This window comes from Thermobia domestica, chromosome 7 (assembly GCF_964235325.1).
Source record: "Thermobia domestica chromosome 7, izTheDome1.hap1.1, whole genome shotgun sequence".
Lineage (NCBI taxonomy): Eukaryota > Metazoa > Arthropoda > Insecta > Zygentoma > Lepismatidae > Thermobia > Thermobia domestica.
The window spans coordinates 255,464,715-255,489,749 of NC_137460.1; the positions used below are offsets into that span (position 1 = coordinate 255,464,715).

Genomic DNA, 25,035 nt, shown 5'->3' on the forward strand with positions numbered 1-25,035 from the left:
CTTGTAAACCATTAATGAATAAAAATTCTAAAAGTATCAAGAGAAAGTATAAACTTATCTTTAGTCCCCAAAACTAATATTTTAATAAACTTTCTCTTGAAATTAAAATAACCTGAATATTACTTATAATTTTAGTAGTTTTAAGATTTATTCTAATTCAAATATCTCACCCTCTATCAATAGGACTAATACTCATTGTCAACACTATTACTACCTGCTTAACTCTCTCAACTATAAGAGAATCTCCTTGATTTTTTTCTTTTCTCTTCTTAGTTTTTCTAGGAGGCATATTAGTTCTATTTATTTATGTTACAAGACTAGCATCAAATGAAATATTTACCTTAACACCTAACCTTTTTCTACTAATTTTCCTAGTTCCATTGCTCCTAATTACTATAATAATTACCGACCCCCTTCTACTACCAAATATAATATGGCCTCGTTCATTCATGTTGAAAGTTTTCAAAATCTTCTGAAAACATGCTTGATGATTTTGCCGTTCTGCATGCATGTTTACCGTGTATGGGCTCGTTCATGCAAGGCGGCTGTTTTATATTTAGGTTCGCCAATCACGACAGCGGAAGAAATCACGTGACACTCTCCTCCGTCGCATGCCAAGGTCGTTGAAGATGTTCGGCGTTGACAAGGTCGTTGAAGATGGTCTGCGTTGACAAGGTCGTTGAAGATGGATGATCTGTGTTATATAACAAGGGATTCTGTGCGTGAATTTATTCAGGTATACAGAAAATTACCATGTTTGTGGAAAGTAAAATCAGAAAAAGACTATTGTGTGGGGAAGGACGTAAAGAATTCTGCATATGAAAAACTGTTAGAAAAGCTGAGAGAGTTTTAACCAGACGCCACAATTGATGCTGTTAAAAGGAGGATAAACACGTTGCGATCCAATTACAGAAGAGAGCACAACAAAGTGACAAAAAGCAAATTAAGTGGTTCTGCCGCTGATAAAGTTTACATGCCGAAGTTATGGTACTATGATGAACTTTCATTTTTTATCGGATCACGAAGAAACACGTGCAAGCAGAAGCAACCTAGATGAACATAGCAGTGATGAAGAACCTGATGATTTATCTCCACAGTTAAGTTTAAAAAAATCATTATAGCAACTAGTTTTCCAGTGTTCGTTGTTTAAGGGAAATTTCCCTAATCTATGGAAATTTCGTAAATAAATTTAGCAATAAGGGATTTTTTCGATAAAACGTTCGAAATCCAGGGTAATTCTCGCACTGATTGATTTCCAATATAAATGCCTAATTTTCCTTTGTTTTCAGAAAAGAAAAAAAATGATACAATAGCAACTATACCTATATAAATAAAATAAAAGAGTTCGTTTGCCTGTGTGCAGCCTGAGGACCAGATGAGTGGACCGAGAGTTACCAAATTTTGGTCACGGGTACCTTGGTCCAGACCAAGACAAAGCGTTCTTTTTTTAATTTCGACCCAGGGGGGTTTCAGTAGGGGTCGTTTAACGGGACATGTGAAAGTAGTAGAAAATGACCGATATTAGTGTCGAATTCATAGTTTTAGCGGTCGCTTTGATGAATACTGATATTTCCATAGGCGTTGACTTCCAAGTACAGGCCCCATGCGAAGAATGGGTATTTCAGCTAGTATATATATTCGGTACACTCGTCTGGTTCCCGGGTAGCACACAGACACACAAACTATTTTTTACACACACACACACACATTATATATATATATATATATATATATATATATATATATATATATATATATATATATATATATATATATGTGTGTGTGTGTGTGTGTGTGTGTGTGTGTTCAAAGTTGTATAATTTGAACCCATTGTTCAGTAGGTATATTTTTGTATATTTCTTTGTAGATAAAGTGAAGGATAAGGTAAAAAAAAGAAGCAAATGAATAAAATAAATGTGGTTGACATTTCCTTTAATATTACTACATAACTTATGTCGTAGGAATTGGACCTCGACAAGCTGGGGAAAATTTGATAACAAAACAAATTTTTAATAATTTGAGGTAAATTTTTCACGGAAACCTACGAACACTGACTCATTCCTATGTACTGACATCAGACCTCGATGGTCACTACTTGTTGGTAGAAATCTTATTGTCTTGCCATTCGACTCTTTCCGGTCCACAAAAATACCTTTTGTACTGGTCACGTACTCCCTTTGCAGACTGGCTTGCTTTCCGACTATGTCCCTGTTGTAATTTTGTAAGAGCACTGTTTTCTGGCTGCTGCGTAGCGACACATTGTGGAGGATCTGTACTTTCTGCAGTGTATTGCGACCCACGTTTGCGTCTGAGATAGTTATGGAGAACGCATATCGCCAAGACTACAATTTCAATATTAGAAATTTTCATATTTATGGCTGTAAGTAAAACTCGAAAGCGGCTTGTCATTATACCGAATGCATTTTCTACCACTCGTCTAGCACGAGATAGTCTGTAATTATAAATCATCTTTTCATAATCCAAATTAATTTGTGCGAATGGTTTCAAGAAGTCTTCTCGTAGTGCGAAAGCTTCGTCCCCAATGAAAACGTAGAGAAGTCTCTGGTTTGTTTCTGGTGCAGTCCAGGTTTGTGGAAGATGAAGTTCTCCGTTCTTTGGTTTCTGATAGAATGTCGTGTTTTCAATAACACCACCATCAGAAACACGTCCATTCGTGCCGATATCTGCTAACAGGAATTCATAATTGCCGTTTACAATAGCGAGAAGTACGATGCTGTAAAAGTCTTTATAGTTATAGAAATATGAACCAGTTCCTGCGGGAGGTACAATTCTGATATGTTTGCCATCCACACTTCCAAGGCAGGGCATATTCCATTGACGGTTGAAGTCCTCTGCAATCGCAGTCCATTCCTCTTCAGTGGATGGAAACTGAAAAAAAAAATACAAAATTTACTGAGCATTTAAACATATTTGCATAATAAAATCAGGGGCGTCATTTAGGAATGAATGAATGAATGATGGGGGTCAATGGGGACGTCAGCAACGAGGCTATATGTCCCCGTCACGATCAAACACGTTGCTCAGGACTGCAAGGTTAAAAATGAATTATAGGCTAAAATGAAGACAGTGCAAAGAAACAAGTGTGCTGCTAAATGAATAATAAAATGAAAAAAGCAAAAGTGGAAGATAAAAGAATAAATAGGATAAAAATAACAATAACAATATACAAAAATAAACTAAAAAAACGTGACAAAATATAAGAATTTAGCAGCAATAAAAAAAATACCAACAGACTAAAAACAGCTCAGAGAACGTGAGCAACGCCAATATCATGCACGAACTCAAGCACCCGGCCAATAACATCACTATCATCCCCTAAAGCACGGGTGAGAACCGAAGGCAGTCCGTAAGGTTCTCTGAGATCTGAGTATTCAGGACATTCCACAAGAATGTGCTGAATACTCAGGGGGACAACACACTCCTCACAATACGGACGGTTCAGTCTCTGTAACAAGTAACTGTGCGTCAGATGAGAGTGTCCGATACGCAAACGCGTCAGGAGCACTTCATCTCGACGACAATGGGACGAGGACGTACGCCACTCGCCTAGGAGTGGTTTAACTGCGTGTAATTTATTGTCAAAGGCCTGGTCCCAATCGGCTTGCCAGTGAGAGCGCATCAAGATTTGAAAATAGGAACGAAGATCGGAGCAAGGAAGGCTATGCTCCAGCGCAACCCCGGCCAAGGCGGCGTTCTTGGCAGCTGTGTCAGCAATTCGTTTCCCCGGATGCCGACATGACCCGGCACCCAGCAGACAACGACGACACAACCCTGTTGCTGCAATTGATGGCATCTCACAAGAATGTCCTGCACGAGAGAGTTCATACTAAAGACATTCTGTATACTCAGAACCACGCTCTGAGAATCGGTACAAACAAGCACACGACGAAATGAAAGAGTGAGAGCATGGTCCAAGGCAAGCTTAACTGCAGTCAATTCAGCAGTGAATACGGAACACAGGCCATGCATATTGAATTCTGAGCTGCCCTCGTCGGTTACAAAGGCACAGTCTACAGAATCCGCATCCTTAGAACCGTCCGTAAAAAACACACTAAAATCGGGGTACTGATCTAACAGTGCGGCAAACTCTTGCTGGTACACCTGGGAACTAGTTTGCTGTTTCGAATGCAGAGACAAACGAAAGTCATGCCGAGGTAGACGAAGCAGCCATGGTGGAATAGCACAAAAGCGAACCAACGAAAGAGAGGGCCACACGAAATCATCGGAAAGAAAGCTCTCGCACGCAGGGATGTACCATGGACGTGTAGAGCGAGGACGTGCAGCATAGCGCTCGTATATCCGACCACCACGGAGACATGGTCTACACGGGTGGTCTGGAATACAACGCACATGCGCAGAATAATTAAGGAGTAGTCTACTGCGACGATATACTAACGAAGGTTCATTGGCTTCAGCATACAGGCTGGTGACGGGACTAGTTCGGTAGGCGCCAGTAGCAATACGAATACCCAGGTGATGCACTGTGTCAAATTGTCGTAACAGAGAAGCACGAGCAGAACCATAGACAATACAGCCATAGTCTAACTTGGACCGAATTAGACTACGGTACAAACGAAGTAGAACAGTACGATCAGCACCCCATGTGCGGTGGGAAAGGACACGAAGGAGATTCAGAGCTCGAAGACAAGAATATTTAAGATTTCGTATATGTGGGGCCCACGACAAGCGACGGTCAAAGACCAGACCCAAGAAACGGACTGTATCAACGAATGACAAACGGGTGCCATCGAGGTACAATTCCGGGTCAACAATGCAGGTACGCTGCCGGCAGAAGTGAACACATTGGGATTTCTCGGTGGAAAAGGGAAATGCAGTCTCATTCGACCAGCGAACAAGATGATTGAGAGTCAGTTGGAGCTGTCGAGTAACGCCGCGAAGGTGGCGGGAGCGACAGAAAATTACAAGGTCGTCAACATAAAGCAAACCAGACACAGGAGCTTGGATTTCCGAAAGAACGCTGTTGACGGCGACAGCAAACAAAGTGACACTAAGGACACTGCCTTGTGGAACACCATTTTCTTGTACAAAGCGCTCTGAGAAATTAGATCCCACACGCACTCTAAAGTTTCGCTCCTGAAGAAAATTCGAGATAAAGTGGGCCATATGCCCACGGAGACCCCAGTCATATAATTGTTTTAGGATTCCGTAACGCCATGTTGTATCATACGCCTTCTCTAAGTCAAAAAATATAGCAACAAGATGTTCGCCGTTGAGAAAGGCGTCTTGAATTTCACCCTCAAGATAAGCGAGATTATCTGTAGTGGATCGGAAACGGCGAAATCCACTTTGAAGATTGCTCAGAAGTGAATTGGATTCCAAATACCACACCAGGCGCTTGTTGACCATGCGTTCAAACAGCTTACAGACGCAGCTCGTGAGAGCAATGGGTCTGTAGCTCGTGGGGCTAGTTGCGACTTTGCCTGGCTTCAAGATAGGAAGAACGAGAGCCTCACGCCAAGCCGGTGGAAAAAACTCCTCGACCCAGAGGCGATTATACAGTTGCAAGAGAGCAAGCTGTGTATCTCCAGGGAGGTTGCGCAACATTTCATAGGGTATACGATCAAGACCTGGAGCAGTATTGGATGATTCACGAAGAGCAGAATCGAATTCAACGAGGGTGAAAGGTGCATTGTAATCTTCATTGTTCGCGGTACGGAAGTTTAACGGGTTCCGCTCTAAACGCGCCCTAATGGGAACGAATGCTGGAGGATAATGTTCAGACTCAGAGATGGATGAAAGTACTGGCCCAAAGTGTTAGCTATCTCCGAAGGGTGAGTAACTAAGACACCATTCACAGACAAAGCAGGAACATCAACAGTAGGAGAATTTCCATTAAGAGAGCGGACCCGACGCCACACACTGGACATCGCTGTGCGACTATTGACGGACGAAACGTAATTCATCCAGCTTTGGCGCTTCGAGAGCTTGATAAGACGTCGAGCTCGAGCACGTAGAATGCGGAAGCGCTGCAGATTGTCGGCAGTTGGATGACGATTAAAAGTGGCAAGAGCGTGCCGACGAGCTAAGATAGCCTCACGGATTTCCGCAGACCACCATGGAACACGCCGGCGGGAAACGTCGCCACCGCATTCTGGAATGGAACCATGAGCAGCATCAAGAACAGTCTGCTCAAAAGCTTCAGCCACAACAGCTACAGGGAGATCATCACGACACTGAAACACACTGAGCTCACGGAATTTACGCCAGTCAGCACACTTCAAATTGGAGCGGCGGAGAGGTAAAGGAGGAGTAACAGGGAGACCTTCAACAAACAACGGGAAGTGATCACTGCCACAAAGATCGGGATGGACTCGCCATGTCAATGAGGTCAAGAGACCAGCACTGCACATGGAGAGGTCAATAAAAGAATATGTGCCATGGGCAGTGGAAAAATGAGTAGGACTGCCATCATTAAGGATAAGCAAGCCACTCTCCTCAAGAAAGTCCGTTACTTGACGGCCACGACCGTCAGTGCGGACAGAGCCCCACAAGCGGTGATAGGCTATTAGGTCTCCTACAAGCAAGACTGGCGGCTCGAGCTGATGAAAGAGCTGAAGCAGATCGGCGGTGCTAAAGGCTTCTGAATGAGGAATGTACAATGAACAAACTGTAAGCGGGCGAGAGAAGTATACTCGCACCGCAACTGCTTGCAGGCGGGAGACTAGGTGAATCTCCCGAGAATGAAAAGAATCAGAGACGCATACGGCCACGCCGCCAGCAGCGTGACCAGCATCTGACTTATCACATCTGTACATATTGTACCCAGAAAGAAGGAAGGACTGGGTGGGCTTAAAATGCGTTTCTTGCAAGCAGACAGCAACTGGCGAGTGGTCGGAGACCAGTTGTATCAATTCCTCACGATGACTACCGAAGCCATTCAAATTCCACTGGAGAAGCGCCATACTGGAAGATGTCAACGTTTAAGGCGAACCTTCCCACGAGGACCAATAACAGCCCACTCAGAATCCATCAGTTCGTCCTCCACCATATCAGATTTCAGAGAAACTGCAGGTGGCTTACGAACTGGGGTAGATTTTTTTCTCTTTGGAGTGAGAACCGTCTCATTCAGCCGGCGAATATGTTGACTTAGTTTAAGGCCAGCGATATAAGGTGATCGGCGTTGGGCTGGAGTACGCCGAAGACCACCACTAACAGAAACCCGTGGGGTTCGGGGAAGTTCGCTTGTCGTCGCAACTGGGGTCTTGGGGTCGTCACAACTAGGTTCTGGTACAAAGTCGGTGTGTGTGGAAACGTCGGACGTCTGGGTTGCTACAGATTTCTTAGAACTTGCTGCAACAGTAGCGAATGGAACAGAAAGCTAGGAAGGAAAGCTTTCTTTCAAACGACGCTTAGCGTCAGCAGCAGAAATCTTGTCAACAACCATGAGCTACCTTATACGCTTCTCGCGCTGAAAGGCTGGACAATCCCGAGACCAAGCTGAATGCTCACCCTTGCAGTTGACACAGAAGGGCTTCGTTGCTTTACAGGGATCCGCACCATGACTAGCCTGTCCACAATTGGCACAAAGTGCAGCACTCGCGTTGCACGAGGTGCTGGTGTGCCCAAAATGTTGACATTTATAGCAGCGCAAAGGACTAGGTATATAAGGCCGAACTTTCAATCGATAGTAACCAGCCTTTACATACTCCGGAAGCATTGGCAAACTGAAAGTAAGAATCAGTGACTGGGTACCAACGAGTTCACCTGACTTCTTACTTTTCATGCGAGCTACATGTATGACATGTTGGTCCGCTAACTCAGATTTAATTTCCTCCTCGGTGGCATTGAGGAGATCCCAACACGATATCACCCCTCGAGAAACGTTCAGTAGACGATGGGGTTCTACTGACACGTTCACTGGTCCAATACTTGTTAACTTCAGTAGCTTCGCAGTTTGCTTCTCATCCATCGTTTCCACCAATAGTGTGCCATTCCTCAATTTCTTAATGTCTTTAACCTGTCCGGCGTGGTAAGTAATAACTTTATAAATAACAAAGGGGGATAAGCCCTTAATAGCACTCGGACGGTTTTCATCAGAAGCGGCACAATCATCTTTAATTACAAGATATCGTACGACGGGCGCGACGATACTTGTCTTTTCCACAATTTCAGTTTCACATGATTTGGGCTTCTTCCGTGAGGGAGAGCCCGGATCAGATTTTAAAGTTTTGGTACCCATATAATATTGATTTTTAGTAAACATATAAAATGGAAAAAAGGGTGTGAGGTCACACCGGGGCGTTAATAGGGGAACTAACGCTACCCCCTGGCCATCCCTTCAGCACGCCCAACACCTTAGGATCAGCCTGGGGCCAACGCGGTCAAGGGGAATGGTAGTGCAAAAACATTCCCGTCGACAAAAACGCGTGGCCCCGGAAAAAGAAGAGGTGAAACAAAACAAAAGAAACCTGGAAAACATAGATAGCCCTCCTCCAGCCCAGGAAGAACAAAACAAATGGTGCGGATTTTTTTTGTATTTTTAATGTTTTTTGTTTTTTTTTGGATTTTAAGTTTTGCATTCTTTTTATGTTTTTTTTTATATTTTCAAAGACTCAACACTACGGACAACACAAACACTGGACGCACACAACATTAGGCCGGGTGGGTGCACGTCCTCCCCAAGTGGAGGAAGACGTCCACTAGACCTGCCTCTTCCCGACTCCCACCAACCACCCGCGAGTCCGGTAGCGGTATTCGCGGCTGAGAGGGCATGCAATGATATGAAGATGAGGGGTGATAAATGAATGAGTTATGAAGCCGCCCTCTCAGCTCCACCCCCTCCCCGACGATGACGGTCCGCTACATGGAGGGGGCGCGTCATTTAGGAGGAGGAGTTGAATTGACCCCAAAGAGTTTGAGGAATACGTATGCTTTAACCCTTTTAGGATTTATTGTATATTGTTATACGATAGCGTAGTATCGTCTTTGACCGCCTATTTCGGTTCTGTAACAGGCATTTAACCACTTTTTTTATTGGTCAAGTCAAGGATGGACCGGAGAATACCCAGATGTGTTTTGAAACCGGATGGTCAACTTGGCGGCACCAACAGGGGGCGGAGGAGCGTGACTTTTTCTTTCTTAAGGCAAATTTCAAAAAATTTTGACGATCTTAGTTTCCAAGATATCAGATTGAAACTTTGCATACGGATTGTGTGTACCTTTAGATATTTCTCAGAATGTTTTGAGATCCCTACGTGAAACCAGATCCAGGCCCGAGGGGCGCAAATGTTCCGAGTGAGTGATTTTTTTCAGAAAAAATCCGAATTTTCCCGATTTTTCCGGTTCAGATGTGTGCTACGGACAGGTGGGTAGTACTGTTGGATAGGTGTAGTTATACTGAAGAAAATGACGTTTTAACTATGACTCTAGGCCAAATAGTAATGACGCAGTAAATTTTTATATTATGTGTATATACTTGTATATCTATATAGGGCCTAAATTCAGACTTTCAATTTTTCCGCCCCTTTTTAAAGATACAAGATTGAAATTTTGCGCGCGTATTATATACATAAAGTATAATAATGGCGTAGTACATTGAAATTATATATATATATATATATATATATATATATATATATATACAAATGATAAACTTGGGTCAACTTCAGACTTTCAACAATTTGTCCGGAACTTAGTTTTCAGATACAAGATTGAAATTTTGCACACGTATTATGTACATAACAGCGTTTTTTTAATATCAGATCCCTACGTGAACCCAGGCCAGAGGGTCGAAAAAAATTATTTTCGAAAAATCTGGTGTTTCCCGATTTTCCCGTTTTTGGTGTATAGTACCGACAAGCGAGCGAGTTCGTTGAAAAGTATGCTCTTTCTTGAAAAAAGAAAAAGAAAAAAGTAAGTATGAACTATGATCCTACGCTAAATAGTAAGGAAGCAGTAGCTGATTGACTGAAAACCTAAAATTTACCTCAAAAAGTGGAAATCCTAAAAGGGTTAATCGATTTTCTACTAATATGCTAGTACAAAACGTGAAAGTCTTATGTTGTTGGTGCTCTTGCCTCCCTCAAGCGAAATCTGAAATGACGCCCTTGAATAAAATATATGTTGTAAACTACAGGATTGTTCGAAATGGTTGTTCCGATACAGAAAATGAAGATTACAATAAACTATTATAGGTAGTACGAAGCAGTCTGTGGCACATTGTAGGGAAACTTAAACTTTAGAATATGAATAAATGACTCGTAAATATTAAATCGACAGTGTTCACAAAGTCAAAAAGGTCTCTTTGGTCTCAGAGAGAGAAAGAGAGAAACTTCTTTGTTGACGGAAATATGTTTTCTTGACAGTCATAAACGAAGTTAATAAAATAAAGGCGGGAGTAAGAAAGAAATATAACCAAATTGCTTTCTTGTAACAAATTTCAGGTTTCGTCTATTATTATTTTTATCTATCAATCCATTTTGTAATTCAATAGGTCGTTTAAATTTTGTGAGTCGGAGGGAACGATTGAGGGTTATGACAATTTTGAAGAAATTGCTACTAGTTCGCAGCAAGATTAATATTGTAGAAAGTAATCTACTGTTAGTTGCTTCTATATGAAAGTGCTGTAACTTAAGTTGTCAATGAGCTATATAAAGATACTGGATTGATCGATTTGCATCTAAAATAAGTACCGTGCCGTGGGGAGGGGGGACAAGCGGGGTGATGAAGTAAGGGGGCCCAAAATTTGGGGGGAAAAGAGAAAAGATATATATATTTAAAATGGAAGGAGAAAAAGTAAAAACTGTTCAAAATTAAGAAAAGCAGGAATTATTTTTAAAAATTTTCTTACGCTTTGCACCAACCATGGTGGCGCTTCGCGGCTGGTCTGTCAACCACACTCATATGTACGGGGAGGACCGCTGTCGTATACTGTCGTCCTAGGCGCTGATTTTCCACGGCACGGCACTGTCTAAAACCGAAGTAAATGTTATCATTTTCATGTGAAATTTTTCTCTTTCCCATCTCAGAGCGAAAAAACAGTTTGACATAGCCGTGTTTCAGCCATTGAGTTATACAGTGAAACTTCTATATAGCGGACAGTAACAGCGAACGTAAAACTGTCTATTATTCAGAAGTGGCCACTATTCGGAAAACGCTTAGGTTGCAAAACGAAAAATTCCTGCAATGCACACACAAATTTTGGCAACATTATCTTGCTTTTTATTTACATACGTAATGTTCCTAATGCAGTTTTGTAAGTACAGTAAAATGAAATTTCAGCGCAGGTCCTGTTGCGCGATTTTATTTAATTTCATGAAAAAAAAGTTGAAAACTGTTAGCTTATGTTTCCATAGTTATCTGCCTTGACCTTGGCCTCCAGGCGGTCAGGTGGGTGGTAGTGGTAGTCCAATAGGTGCTGACATCTATAATGTAAAATCTGGGGGGAAGAGGTAACGAAAACTTCATACTACGGAGGAACAACGAATCGACATGATCTAAATGAAACACTTCTTGAAACTTTTGAAATTAACAATGTTAAAGTGGACTGTGTTAAATTGAACTTGTGTGTTCAGTGTTTGGAATAATGTGCAAAATTATATAATAATGGATCTATTAGTCGGACATGAACTCAAACAAATATTTCTTCGTAAAAGTGATTGAAATTAACTATGAACCTTTTGGAAAACGATTGGAAACGACAAGTGCTAAAGTGTTGTGAAGTGGTGATTTGATTTTTACATGAGTATACAGTAAAAGATTACAGATATTTGTTTGCATAGTGGCATTTGAAGAAATTATCGAGAAATATTTGTATAAATACTTAAATTAGCCACATTTACGTTCGTATGCGGATTAACATGTTTCGTTTGTATTTTTTCTTTTTGATTAAACACTTTATTTTCATTTACATGGCCATTGTTAAATTTTGTATTTAATAGAGAAGCCACATCCGCAGTTGCAAATCTAATATATAATGCAACATTCATGGAACATTATAATAAAATTGTTCCTCCGTAGTATCCGTGCTTTTCAATATGGCCATAAATACGTGTGCTAATGGGAACAGTAATATTTAAAGGTGGAGTGTGAGAAATTATTGACTTGGCGTGTAACCCCTTTTGGACTTGTAAACCTACCAAATTGAAACATCCGAAATTTCATTCTGGACATTGAATAGTGAGAAGCATTGTGTTTTCAGGCCTAAATATAGTTTAAAAATGTCATCTAGCAGACCCATATTTAATCGGGGGATTGTAAATCCTAACCAGTCTTCTTTTTCTACTTTTGGCCGTGTTACGAGGGAAAGTTCCGGTCAATTGATAGATCTGGGTCCGTGTGATATTGCTGAGGGGGGCGAGATCAATCAAATAAGACCAGTGGAAGATTTGCTTGATTTCGCTGGCGCCACAATTTCATGCGACTCTTATACTCAAACAAATAGGGGGCAAGGAGGTCCACGATTTAATTTTGAAACACATATTTCAAATACTGCATTTAAGGCAATAGAGACTCAAGTGAACACTATCCCCATGTTAACTTCCGAAGATGGTTTTGCAGTATGTGATTTCTTATTAAAGGCCAATATCCTTATTGAACAAAACTTGGCGCCTTTAGATGTCATTCTAACACTTTTGTTAAACCGTGTAACAGGAAAAGTATTCACAGACTTGCAACAGTTAGTCCTATACGGTACAAGCTGGCCCAATATTCTTGCCACGTTAGTTAATAAATATGTTAGTAGTGTGGTTAGAACGGAAATTATAAAACATAAATTATATCAAATGATGAACATTAAACAATCATTTACGGACTTTATACATGAGAAGAGTAGTGTAGCAACCTTGTTCGGTTTGGGAATGCCTGAAAATGAATTTTGTTCTTTGGTGATAAATTTAGTTAGGTACAGCTGTTAATACTAATAGTTGTCTAATTTCTGGAGTAACACAAAAAGAGAACTGTTAAATTTTGCAGAATCATATGACTCGAATCGGCAGTACCGAAGAGATTATCAGAAAATAGTGCGTGAACCATCTGAGAGTGGCATAAGTAAACAAAAGCAAACTCAAAAGGTAAAACAGTGTTATAGATGTGGGTCGAAGGAACATTTATGGCGAAATTGTATAGTTCAACCTGAACAATCCTCTTTTCGTGCTAATAAATCGAGTTTGTTAGATAAGTGTTATGTGACATCTAATAATAGTAAAAGTAATATAATGCGTATTGTAGTTTCTGGTTGCCATATGCCTGTATCTTGTTAAATCGATACAGCAAGTTCTTCGAATTTAATTGGAACTGAATATCTTGCGCGAATAAGCGAGAAGTGTAAACCCAAAACTAAATCTGTGAATGTCCAAGTAAAACTTTTGAATCAATGTAACATTTCGGTTACCCAATCAGTTCAACTTACATTTTTCATAAATAAGAAAAAATATACGGATTGGTTTTATGTAGTAAAAATTGGCCGCCTAGTAATAAAGTTATAAACAAGGATAAATCTAAGCGCCTTGTAATCAATTACTCTCAACAGAACAGGAGGGTGTTAACGGGGGGATATTCAGCACCTAATGGGGAAACTATAATAGGAAACATAGGAAAAGATAAAATTTACACAGTTTTTGACGCCCGCCAAGCTTTTTTTCAAACAAAACTTAAAGAATCATGTAAGAAATATACCGCTTTTGCTACTCCGACACGTCTTTTTGCTTTTGAAAGACTTCCAATGGGCTATTGTGAAAGTAGTTTTGTCTTAGCTAATTTGTTTAATAAAATATTCCATGATCTCATTGGGGAACATTTTGATTTGTATTGGGACGATTTTATTGTACATACTCCAGACGTAGAAACACAAGTTATTATTAGAAAAAGTCCTACAGAGAATGAGAGAATGGGGGGATAACGGTGTCTCCGAAAAAGGCTCAAATTTTTAAACGCAAAGTCAAATTTTTGGGATATGAATTTTGTGATGGGAACATGAAAATAGATGATGAGAGAATAAAAGTATTAACTGAGCTTTCTCAACCTAAGAATAGGCGTGGTTTGAACAAGCTGTTAGGTTTTCTGGGATATTACTTGAAATATTTAGACTCTTATGCTGAACTATTAGCACCTTTACAAAGATTACGTAGTAATAAAATACCATTTAAATGGACTCGTATAGAGGATGAAGCTTTGAGCAAAATTAAAGAAGCAATAATCAATCATGTTATCTTGAGGGTTCTAGATCTAAATGCACCTTTTGTAATTCATACGGATGCTTCAACAAAGATTTATAGTTCGATTTTAAGCCAATAGGATGAAAAAGGAATTTTAAGACCTGTACACTTTCATTCTAAAGTTGTCCCAGAATCGAATTGGAGCAAAAATGTATACGAACTAGAGCTTAAATCATTATATCTTGCTATCTCTAAATTTGAACCATATTTGCGTAATAAATTCACTGTGTATACCGATTCAAGAAGTTTAAGTTGGATATTACGTAACCACAAAAGACAAAGAAAGTATGGGACTATGATTGAAAAAATTAGTAGATTTCAATTTGATATTATTCATTTAAAGGAGACAGTCAAACCCAGGCTGATTTTATCAGTAGGACCCTGGATAGTACTTGTTTTCGTCCACCCAATCAAAATTTACCGGTAATTACAAATGTAGATGGTAAATCCACTGAAGTAATTTTTCTAAATTTATGGACAATACCTGCTTTAAATGAGTCCTTACAAGAATTTCAGCATAAAGATGAGGAATTGAAACCTATAATAGAAACTCTAGAAAAAGGTGAATCTGTACCTAACTATCAGTTAAGAAAAAATATATTATTAAAAACAACTACAGGTAAATTACACGGAGGTCTTCGTATAGAAGTCCCTAAAGAGTTGAGAAAAACAATATTACAATATCATCACGATCAATTGGGATCAGGATCTCATCAGGGGATAAAAAGAACTAGTTCATTAATAGCTTCGAAGTTTACTTGGCCTGGCTTATTTGATGAAATTAAAGAATATGTGCGTAGCTGTTTAATTTGTCAACAAAATAAAAGTAGAAATGTAAAATTATATGGAAACTATTATTCTGTAAGTAATACGAGACCTAGTCAGGTTTGGCATCTTGATGTACAAGGCCCTTTGCCTTCAAGTAATGGTTATAAATATATATTGGTAGGCACAGATAATGCTAGTCGGTTTACAATTTTAGAACCTTTAAAACAGTTAAATTCTCGAGTAATTATAAATAAGCTAGAGAATATGTTATACAGGTATGGTTTGATTAATATTCTACTGACGGACCGTGCGTCCTATTTCGTAGGGCATATGTTTGAAACATTTCTATTCAGTCAAGGCATTAAACATGTTACAACCTCCCCATACAATCCTTGTCCGAATTTAACAGAAAGACAAAATTACTTAATTAAGACAATATTAAAATGTTACGTTTCTGAGAATCAAACTAGATGGTCATACTTAATACCTAAAATACAATTAGTCTGAATTCAAATGTGATATCTGAAACGGGGTTAACTCCAGCTGAAAGCTTTATGGGGCGCAAATTCTATTCACCCTTGGATTGTAAATGGGAAATTAATTTAGGTTTGTTAGGGGAAGAAAAAAGAAAAGAGGAATTAGCCCAAATAGCTGCTGAAAATATTTGTAAAGCTTGGATAAGGAAAGAAAAGGCTTATAAAAATAAGCATATAGAACCACCTTTTAATGTTCATGATAAAGTAATGGTAAAAAGAATTGTAAAAGCTCCCTTATTTAAGAAAGTAAACCCAAAAATCTCAAGAACTTATTCTGGTCCATTCGAAATAATCAGTTTTGCAACACCCAATGTTGTTTGGGTACAACTTGTAGATAATCCTAATGTAAAATTGAAAAGACATATTATGTATTTGAAAAGGTATCGAGAACGAAATCAAAATGAATGAGAAAAGCACGTAAAATGTAAAGGTAATTATGTACAAATTCATCGTAAATATCATTAAGTCATCTGGAGAAAAAAAAAGGGTTTAACAAGTTGATATTATAGATGTATGTTGTATTTTTTTTATTCCACAGTAACTATCCCATCTTATCGAGAATAATTGGCTTCTTTGATGATTAGAAAGAAAAAGCTAAACCAGCCAGTCCTACATAGTATTCTACAATGACAAAATGTAAGAGCTGTTCGATTCGTACGACTGGGCCCAGGAATCGACGTAAGGTTAGATAATACTATGGATGAGTGGTGAGTTCAAAAAATTTTCTTTATGTGGACAATATTCGAACAAATCTAAGAAAATGGGAACTTGAGATAAAAGTGAATATTGTGGAATATTAAATTATGAACATTAAATAAAATGCTTTGATATTTGATTATCTATAGAATGTCAGCCCCCCCCTGAAAATTTATATGTTGCGCGATTTTATTTAATTTCATGAAAAAAAGTTGAAGAAAACTGTTTAGTTAGCTTATGTTTCCATAGTTATCAGCCTTGGCCTCCAGGCGGTCAGGTGGGTGGTAGTGGTAGTCCAATAGGTGCTGACATCTATAATGTAAAATCTGGGGGGAAGAGGTAACGAAAACTTCATACTACGGAGGAACAAACTACGGAGGAACAACGAATCGACATGATCTAAATGAAACACTTCTTGAAACTTTTGAAATTAACAATGTTAAAGTGGACTGTGTTAAATTGAACTTGTGTGTTCAGTGTTTGGAATAATGTGCAAAATTATATAATAATGGATCTATTAGTCGGACATGAACTCAAACAAATATTTCTTCGTAAAAGTGATTGAAATTAACTATGAACCTTTTGGAAAACGATTGGAAACGACAAGTGCTAAAGTGTTGTGAAGTGGTGATTTGATTTTTACATGAGTATACAGTAAAAGATTACAGATATTTGTTTGCATAGTGGCATTTGAAGAAATTATCGAGAAATATTTGTATAAATACTTAAATTAGCCACATTTACGTTCGTATGCGGATTAACTGTTTCGTTTGTATTTTTTCTTTTTGATTAAACACTTATTTTCATTTACATGGCCATTGTTAAATTTTGTATTTAATAGAGAAGCCACATCCGCAGTTGCAAATCTAATATATAATGCAACATTCATGGAACAGTCCTCCCTTTATACTGTACTGTACTCGATGCCTGCGTCTTGGAAATGGATAGCTATAGAAGAAGTTTCACTGTATAAGAATCAGTGATAAAATTTAATAATCCACAATCGTTACCCTTGATATTTTGAGCTTCGCCACAAAAGTCTAATAGCTTTTTTTCTTCCTTTCAGGATAGTGCATCACAGGTATCACAGAAGGTAGCTCAATCTCTTAATGACATTGATGCACCACAATGTAGTGAGTTATCACAGTCCACCGGACACTCAAACAGAGCGACAATTCCATCCCGAAAGCGAGGTAGGCCTACATAGCCACAAACTGCTGTGTTGCAGTTGGTCAGCGAAAAGCTTAAGGCAGCGAGAGGTGAAGATGAATATGATGCCATAGGTGTGAATGTTGCATCTAAATTAAGAAGGCTCCCACCCGATATGAAAATAATTGCTGAAAAGTTGATTGGAGATGTAATTTATGAGGCACAAATGGGACAGTTAAAGAGAAATAGTACAATTGTTAATGATCCAGTGGGTCCATCCTATATGTACAATCCAAAGATATTTCCACCACCATATGTAGGATCATATGGAACTTCATACAGCGCATACATGCAGTCTCGGTCTCCAAATGTGCCTCAGTCTCCAAAGATGTCTCAGTCTCTAAATGTGCCTTAGTCTCCAAATATGAATGCGTCTAACTTGACTAATTTCAGTCAATCGGAAATTGGGGCTGCTTCAACAGAGACATATCAGTCTGGTGAATATCATAGTCAACCTTGGTGATACTTACGTTAATATTAACATTTAACTATACAAGTTGTGCACACATATTTATATTTCAATTTTGCACAAGTAAGAATTAATAGTTTCTTTTTTCATACTTTTCTTATTTATATACGTTTTATACTATGTTCACTTAGTGTATTTTTTTCTTACCAAATTCATAAATATGTTAGCTTAAAAAATATTGGTCTTGTTAATTCTCACTTTATACGTAGTACAATAGTGGGAGAACTCTCAGAGGTCTTCAAACTTACTTGTTGTTCCCTTTCCCGATAGAAGAAGAAGAGGAAGAAAATGAATTGAAATCTGAGTTTTGCGTCCCACGTTTATGCCGGCTAGGCTAAAGAAGGAGGTGATAATGAGAAATGAATGAAATGAAGGATGTGGGAGGAAACGAGAGAACCAGAGAAAATCCATGTACACGGAGTTCGTCCACCACAAACTTCACTTGGCGCGAGGTAGGATCGAACCAGGGACCCCATGCACCAGAGGTTAACGCTCTACCACTGAGCCACTGTGACCCCTAGGAGGAAAAAGTGTGAACGTCCGTTTGAATTTAATCAGTTTGAACTCATTCCAATTTTTCATTCACAACGCCTTACACAGACAAAGGCGCCGATTTCTCTGTAACATTTGGGGAGGGGCCTATTCAGACATGGGCGGCGATTAGGGGGAGCAGTTGCCCCTACTTTTTTCAAGTAACCCATTAATGGATATAATTTTATTTGGAAATGTAAAGTTTTGTATGTATTACTCTCATAGAAAAAATGGTGCCATATAATATTTGCCGTTGCGTGAGTACGTATTGGTTGTCTTCCCGCGAAGTTAAGAAAGCTAAAGGAATTGCGTTTGAATTGTCACGGAAAACAACCCAAAAATTAACCTATTGAAGCACAATAATTCCAACATACTTTCAGTTGAGGGGTATAGAAGCAAAACCTGCTAAATCTATTTACTTCGTTTCCTGACAAAAATCAAAGTGACGCCCTTATGTTTCAGGATATTGTTGAACTTTTTTTTGTTTAATGATCACTAAATACAAATGAGTGAAATAAACAACTAACAAAAAAAGTTGCTCAACAATTCTGAAAACATGAGGGCGTCACTTTTTCTTCGTTCCCAGATAAAATTCAAAAATGAATTTAACAGGTTTTGCTTCTATAACCCCCTTCTTACAAGGGCTCGATATGTTAATCAACCGCTTTGAAACTAATTTAAGGTATTCTTTAATTGCACAAAAAATGACAGTTCATAAAATGTCTTTTCTTCTTTCTAAAGTAGAGGAATATTGATTAAAAAGAGCGTAATAAGAAACAACTTCTATCTTTTCAATTGTTTTGTAGTGTAATATACGAGTGAAGTGGTGTGTTTAGGGATGTACCAGTGTACATTCAATTAAATTTAGTAAATTCAACATAATTCTAGGTTTTAGGATTATTTTGTATAACTGGAGTGTGAAGTGATTCTAAGTATGGTTGTGTTTTGATGTGTTCCAAGAAAGTGAAAAGTATACCTAACGGCAAGGAACATGTTTCGGGAAGCTGTAAAAGCAAATATTGCTTTAAATGTCGTAGCAAATGCTTGTTGTATTTACTGTCTTTCTTTTTCTAAGAGTAATAGAATACATTTAATAGCATGGTGGAATTAAAAATTAAGTTGTTCATTAATCCCCAGTTTGAATATAACTTTTACAAAACGAACCACATTATTCATTACTATAATTAATGTTAGGGGTCTAACCTTTCTATTTATTTGTTTTGTAAATTTGTTATTAAATAATCTGATTACACTGTTTTCCAGACAGAATTTTGAAATGTTCATGAGCAAGGAATCAAATCTCTTCTTACACGTTTGTTGTTTAAGAGTACAAAGTGATATAGTACCTACCTCTGTTGCTTTTCCCAATTTACTTAATAAAATATTAAATACGATATGCGGTATTTTAACCGAAAACCATAGTATCCTATTAGTTATACAACCTTTCGTCAAACAAAGTATTAGAAACAACCAGGGAAACTAACATTGATATACAAATATTCAGATCATGTCTTGTCCCCCCCCCCACTTTTAACCTCCAATCACCGTCACTGTATTCAGATGTGTGTTTTGTTCCAAACAAAAGTCTAAGAAGGTATACATGAGGATTTTAACACAAATTGAATGCAGAATATGTCAAATATTGTACACTCATGTCCAAAATGGTTGTCGCATATCTATAACTGTCTTCTTGTAAGAATATAGTTCGATAATGATTTTGCAGGCTAGTTTTAATACTGATACTATGTGTATAATCGGGAAATGTATATTTGTGGTAAATTTTATAGGAAAAGAATTATAAATACGAAAATTAGAATGAGTAAAACAAAATGTTGCTAAATGGACAAGAAAATTTCATTTCTGTTTTTTTTTTTTTGTTCTTTTTACTGCTCTTTTGACATGAAATTTGCCACATACATGTCTTTGCCGGTTATACACATACCGGGCGAATTCGTTATCAAATTATGTTCCTACAACAACGTATTTATAAACATGCGACAATGATTTTGGGCATGTAACAATAAAAAATACATATAAAAAAGATATATTCATAAAAATACATGGGGGGCCGCGGTGGCTCAGTGGTTGAGCGTTCGCCTCTGGTGCTAGGGGTCTCGGGTTCGAACCCTGCTCCCGCCAAGTGAACCTTGTGGTGGACAAACACAGTGTGCGTGGGTTTTCTCGGGGTTCTCCCGTTTCCTCCCACTTTCTTCATTCCACCATTTCATTCATTACTCATCATCACCGTCTCCTTTAGCCTAACCGGCATAAACGTGGGACGTAAAACTCAAAAATTTCATTTTCATAAAAATACATGGGGCATACATGAGCTTGGGGGGTGAGGATCGGCGCCCTTGTACACAGTTAAATTGTACATCATAAATCGTCACAATATTTATTATTTAATGTTTGAAACTAAATATGCTACGAACTATATAATAAGAAAATTTCACAATACCTACATGTTATCCTTAATCAAAGCTCGTCTAATGGCCTCACACGTCTCTGGGATTATTTTTCCAAGGCATAACTGAACTTCAAGTCCTCATATGATCTACCGGTAGCTAAAAACCGAAGGGTGGCACACAAACGTTCGTGTGGGGTTATAGCTTTTCTCATCACTGTGTCACTTCTGATTTTAAACGGAGTGACCATTTCCAGTAGCTCGTTGTATGTTTCACTGTCCATTCGTAAATAATTCACTACATCGTCACTTTCATTTCTTAATTTTTGAAGAAGTACGGTGTGTGATAGAACGTCTCTCCTCTGTAGCCAATCTTTGATCCATTTTGATCGCTTCCTTTTTATTATTGCACAACGCTAGTGCAGTTGTAGAAAGAAAAAGCACGCGTTTCCTCGTCCTCCACATTTCTCAAATTACTTTCAGTAAGTTGGACAACATGTTGGTACGTGTGTGGGCAAAAAATTATTTCAAGTTGCATGATGAAAGAAACCTTTCATACATGTTGGTCATGCAAGTGCGTGCGTCTATGGCGCGCTAAAAACACAGTGCAGCTGTGAAGAACTCTCTAGTAACTCGGCCGATAACAACTTTTTGTCAGCAAAGAATGCAGTGGAATGTAGTGGTCAGAATCCAGGTCCTTCTTGTCCCGCTGAAGAACTGGTTGTAAGTAAAGAGATGCTGGTGGCTTCCGAAGAATCTATTAAAAAAACATGCTAATGTTATGAAGTCGTTTCCAGTGTCTGAGTCAGTAACTAAAGCTGAAGTTCTGTGGTGTTTGCAGGCAGTAATGGAACACTTGTCATTTCGATCTGCTTCCCGACTGGCAACAAATTTCAAGCTCATGTTCCCTGATAGCGAAATTTGTAGTAAGCTGCAATTACAACGTACCAAGTTAGCTTATACTATCGTTCATGGTCTTGGACGACTTTTTAAAGGTGGTCTTCTCAAAGAAATAGAAGCTTGCAAGCATTGTTATTGGGTTTGATGAAAGCCTTAACAAAATCTCGCAAAAGCAGCAAATGGACCTTACGATTCGGTTTTGGGACAATGAAAGAAACCAAGTGTCAGCAAGATATTTAAATTCAGTGTTCCTCGGACATTCAACGTCAGCAGACATTCAAGTTAGTTTCAAGAATGGTATCTTAGGTTTGGACCTCAAGGAAATTGTTCAAGTTTCGATGGATGGCCCACATGTTAGCTTCAAATTTTTAAGTGACCTGCAGAAAGATCTTGCAAGTTCACCTTCAGATCCAATTCTTCTTGATATTGGAAGTTGTGGGCTGCATACTATGAATTGTGCTTTTAAAGCTGCCATGCAAGCAATAGGTTGGAAATTAGAAGAATTCCTAAGGGCGTCTTATAATTTATTCAAAGACGTTCCAGCTCGTCGTGCAGATTACATAAGATGCACAGGGTCTTCTGTGTTTTCGAAAAAATTTTGCAGCATTAGATGGACAGAAAATTCAGACGTTGCTTCCCGGGCGATGGAAATATTACCGAACGTAAAGAAATACGTACAGTGGGCTGTTGATGAGAAGAAAGTACCACAGTGCAAAAGCTTTGATACTGTAAGACATTTCACAAATGATAACCTGCTTGGTGTAAAACTTGGCTTTTTCACAACATTAGCAAAAACTGTTGAACCTTTCCTGCGTGAATTTCAGGGAGAAGCTCCATTAGCTACTTTCCTTTACAACTCGCTCCAGGCTGTAGTATTGTCTGTTGCAGGTCGTTTTGTGAAAGATAGTGTTTTGGAAGGCCGGCCATTTGTTAAGACTGATTTCAATAATAGCGAAAACTTAAAGCCAGCCAAGTTTGTAAACATTGGGTACACATCAAAGAATGCTATACGAAAAGCCAATACCGTATCGGATAGACAGACTCTTGAATTTCGACAAGACTGTCGCGCAGGATGTCAGAAATTCATACTGAAAATAATGGACAGGTCACCTCTAAAATTCAACCTGAAAAGAGCAATTTCTTTCCTGGATCCAAGTGTGTTTGTTATGGATGACACTGTAGCTGCAAAGAGATTGTCCAATTGCCTAGAAATTGTAGTATCCAAGAATTGGATTTCAGGAACATTAGCTGATGAAATCCAAGGTGAATTCAAAGTTTTTGCTAAAAATCCTCGTATTGGAAGCAATGTGGACTTATGACAGGAAAAGTAAGAGATTAGATGACCATTGAATGGAGATGCTACATTTAGGCGCATGCTCAATACATATGACTGATTTCGTGAAATTTTTCCTAATTTTCCCATGGAAATGCTAGTCTGGAGAGGGGATTTTCAATCAACAAAGAATGTTTAATTGAAAATCAAAGCGAGTTGAGTCTAATTGCACTCAGGCAGGTACATGATAAAATTTCAGCTGTAGGTGGTATTGATAAGTTTCCAATTACAAAGAGGGTTGTCCATGCTGCCCACAATGCTCATGGAGTATATGCTGAGTCTGAGGAATCAAGAAGAGGAAGAGAAGAAACAGAAGAAGAGAAATGCCATTAAAGATAAAGTTATTGAACTCGAGGCGAAGAAAATGAAGTTGTTGAATGATGTCAAGGAGAAACTGTCTGCAATTGATGATGAGATTATTGGTTTGAGGTCTTTAAACATTTAAGTGGATGTGGTCTTAACTTCAGTTTGATTTTAGTGAACTGCAAGTCTGTGATTTGAGGTTTTAAAACATTTCAGTAAAGTAGTGTTCGTTCCAGTAATTTGTGTTTTAGTAGTGGACTGTAAGTGTGTGTACTTTTGTGACTAGTATTAAGCTTAAGGTTGGAAAGCGATAGGGATAGACATTCCTCTTCTCGTTCTGTGCAGCAGTTGGTTACAGTGGAGTGGAAACACACAGGAGAATTGAATATTAGGGAAGTAAGTGATTAAAATTAGACTATTTATCTTCTCAAGTGTTTTTTGGGATTCTTTTTTTAATAATGATCCTCTAGTCCACATTGCATTTCACTTGTAGCTTCTGTTTAAACTTTGAAAAACAATGATATACCAATTGTATATCTCTAGAAATTTTCTGGAAAAGTCAGGGAATTTTGAAATTCCAAATGAGTAGCCACCCTGAACAAACAATGCCGTCTCTACCAAGCAGCCCTCCGCACTGAGTTTCCACAATATTTTATATCTAAGATTCGCACTTTCTGACAGTGTTGCCTACACATAGCAAATAAAAGCACGAGAGAAAACTGTAGAGTCCACAATCACCGAATTTACTTTAGAACACTGTTCGTCATATGAGATTTGATTTTGGGTTTAGCGCCCCTTTCAGCATCGAGACTATGTGAGACACGGATCTGCAGCATTACATGGACTCTAAACCACTGAGCTCCTACATGGAATCAAAATTCATGTTAGAAATCGCAAAATCAATAGCATATGGTGTCCCGTTAGATTATGGTATGCCGTACTTGCTGGTCTAGTGGCTAGGATGCGACGGTGCTGTACGAAGTCCTGGGTTCGATTCCAGGTGGGAGTTCCTTACAAATTTAAATGCTTACAGATGATTTGGAATAAATCTTAAACCTTACTTCCACGTCTTATAACAAGGGTGTCATTTGGGCCTCCAGGCGACAATTTCGCCCATCAGTTTGAGATTTATATGCACTTCATCAATAGAATAGTAATATATCAACGAAAAATGTAAAATTTTACATATATATATGAGGGTCTTCCCCAGCAAAATCTGAAATGATGCTCCCGGTCACATATAGCCTCATTGCAGAAACGGATTTCTAAACTTCAATAGCCACGTAAAATCAGGTTATGTCTATTCTAAATTTAAAACCTGGTCGTTCCCAATTTCCCGCAATAAGTTCCCATTGATTACGGCACCATCTATCACGAAAAAGAAAGTACCGAATTCATTTTTCATTGTAGAATGCGAAAAAATTGAGGCGGGGTGGCCTAATTTTATAACAGGTGAATTTCCCACTCCAAAATATTAACTTTTTATTTCCAACATTTACGAACTGTACGTAACACACAATGTCCAGATATGGTACTTTCTTCTCTTCTTTTCCTTTATTTTTTAAAGGAAAAATAAGGGACGGATATTCATATAAAAAACGGATGCATCCGGTACATCAACTATTTATTGATTTTAGAAAGGTCTAGAACTCGGTTAGGCGAGAAACATTATGCAACGTTCTTACGGAACT

At 38.6% G+C, this 25,035-nt stretch overlaps 1 pseudogene; it reads left to right on the forward strand.

Moving 5' to 3' along the window:
- Nucleotides 1–685: 685 nt before the first annotated feature.
- On the forward strand, nt 686–17,839 carry LOC145689683 (uncharacterized; annotated as a pseudogene).
- The last annotated feature ends 7,196 nt before the right edge of the window (nt 17,840–25,035 follow it).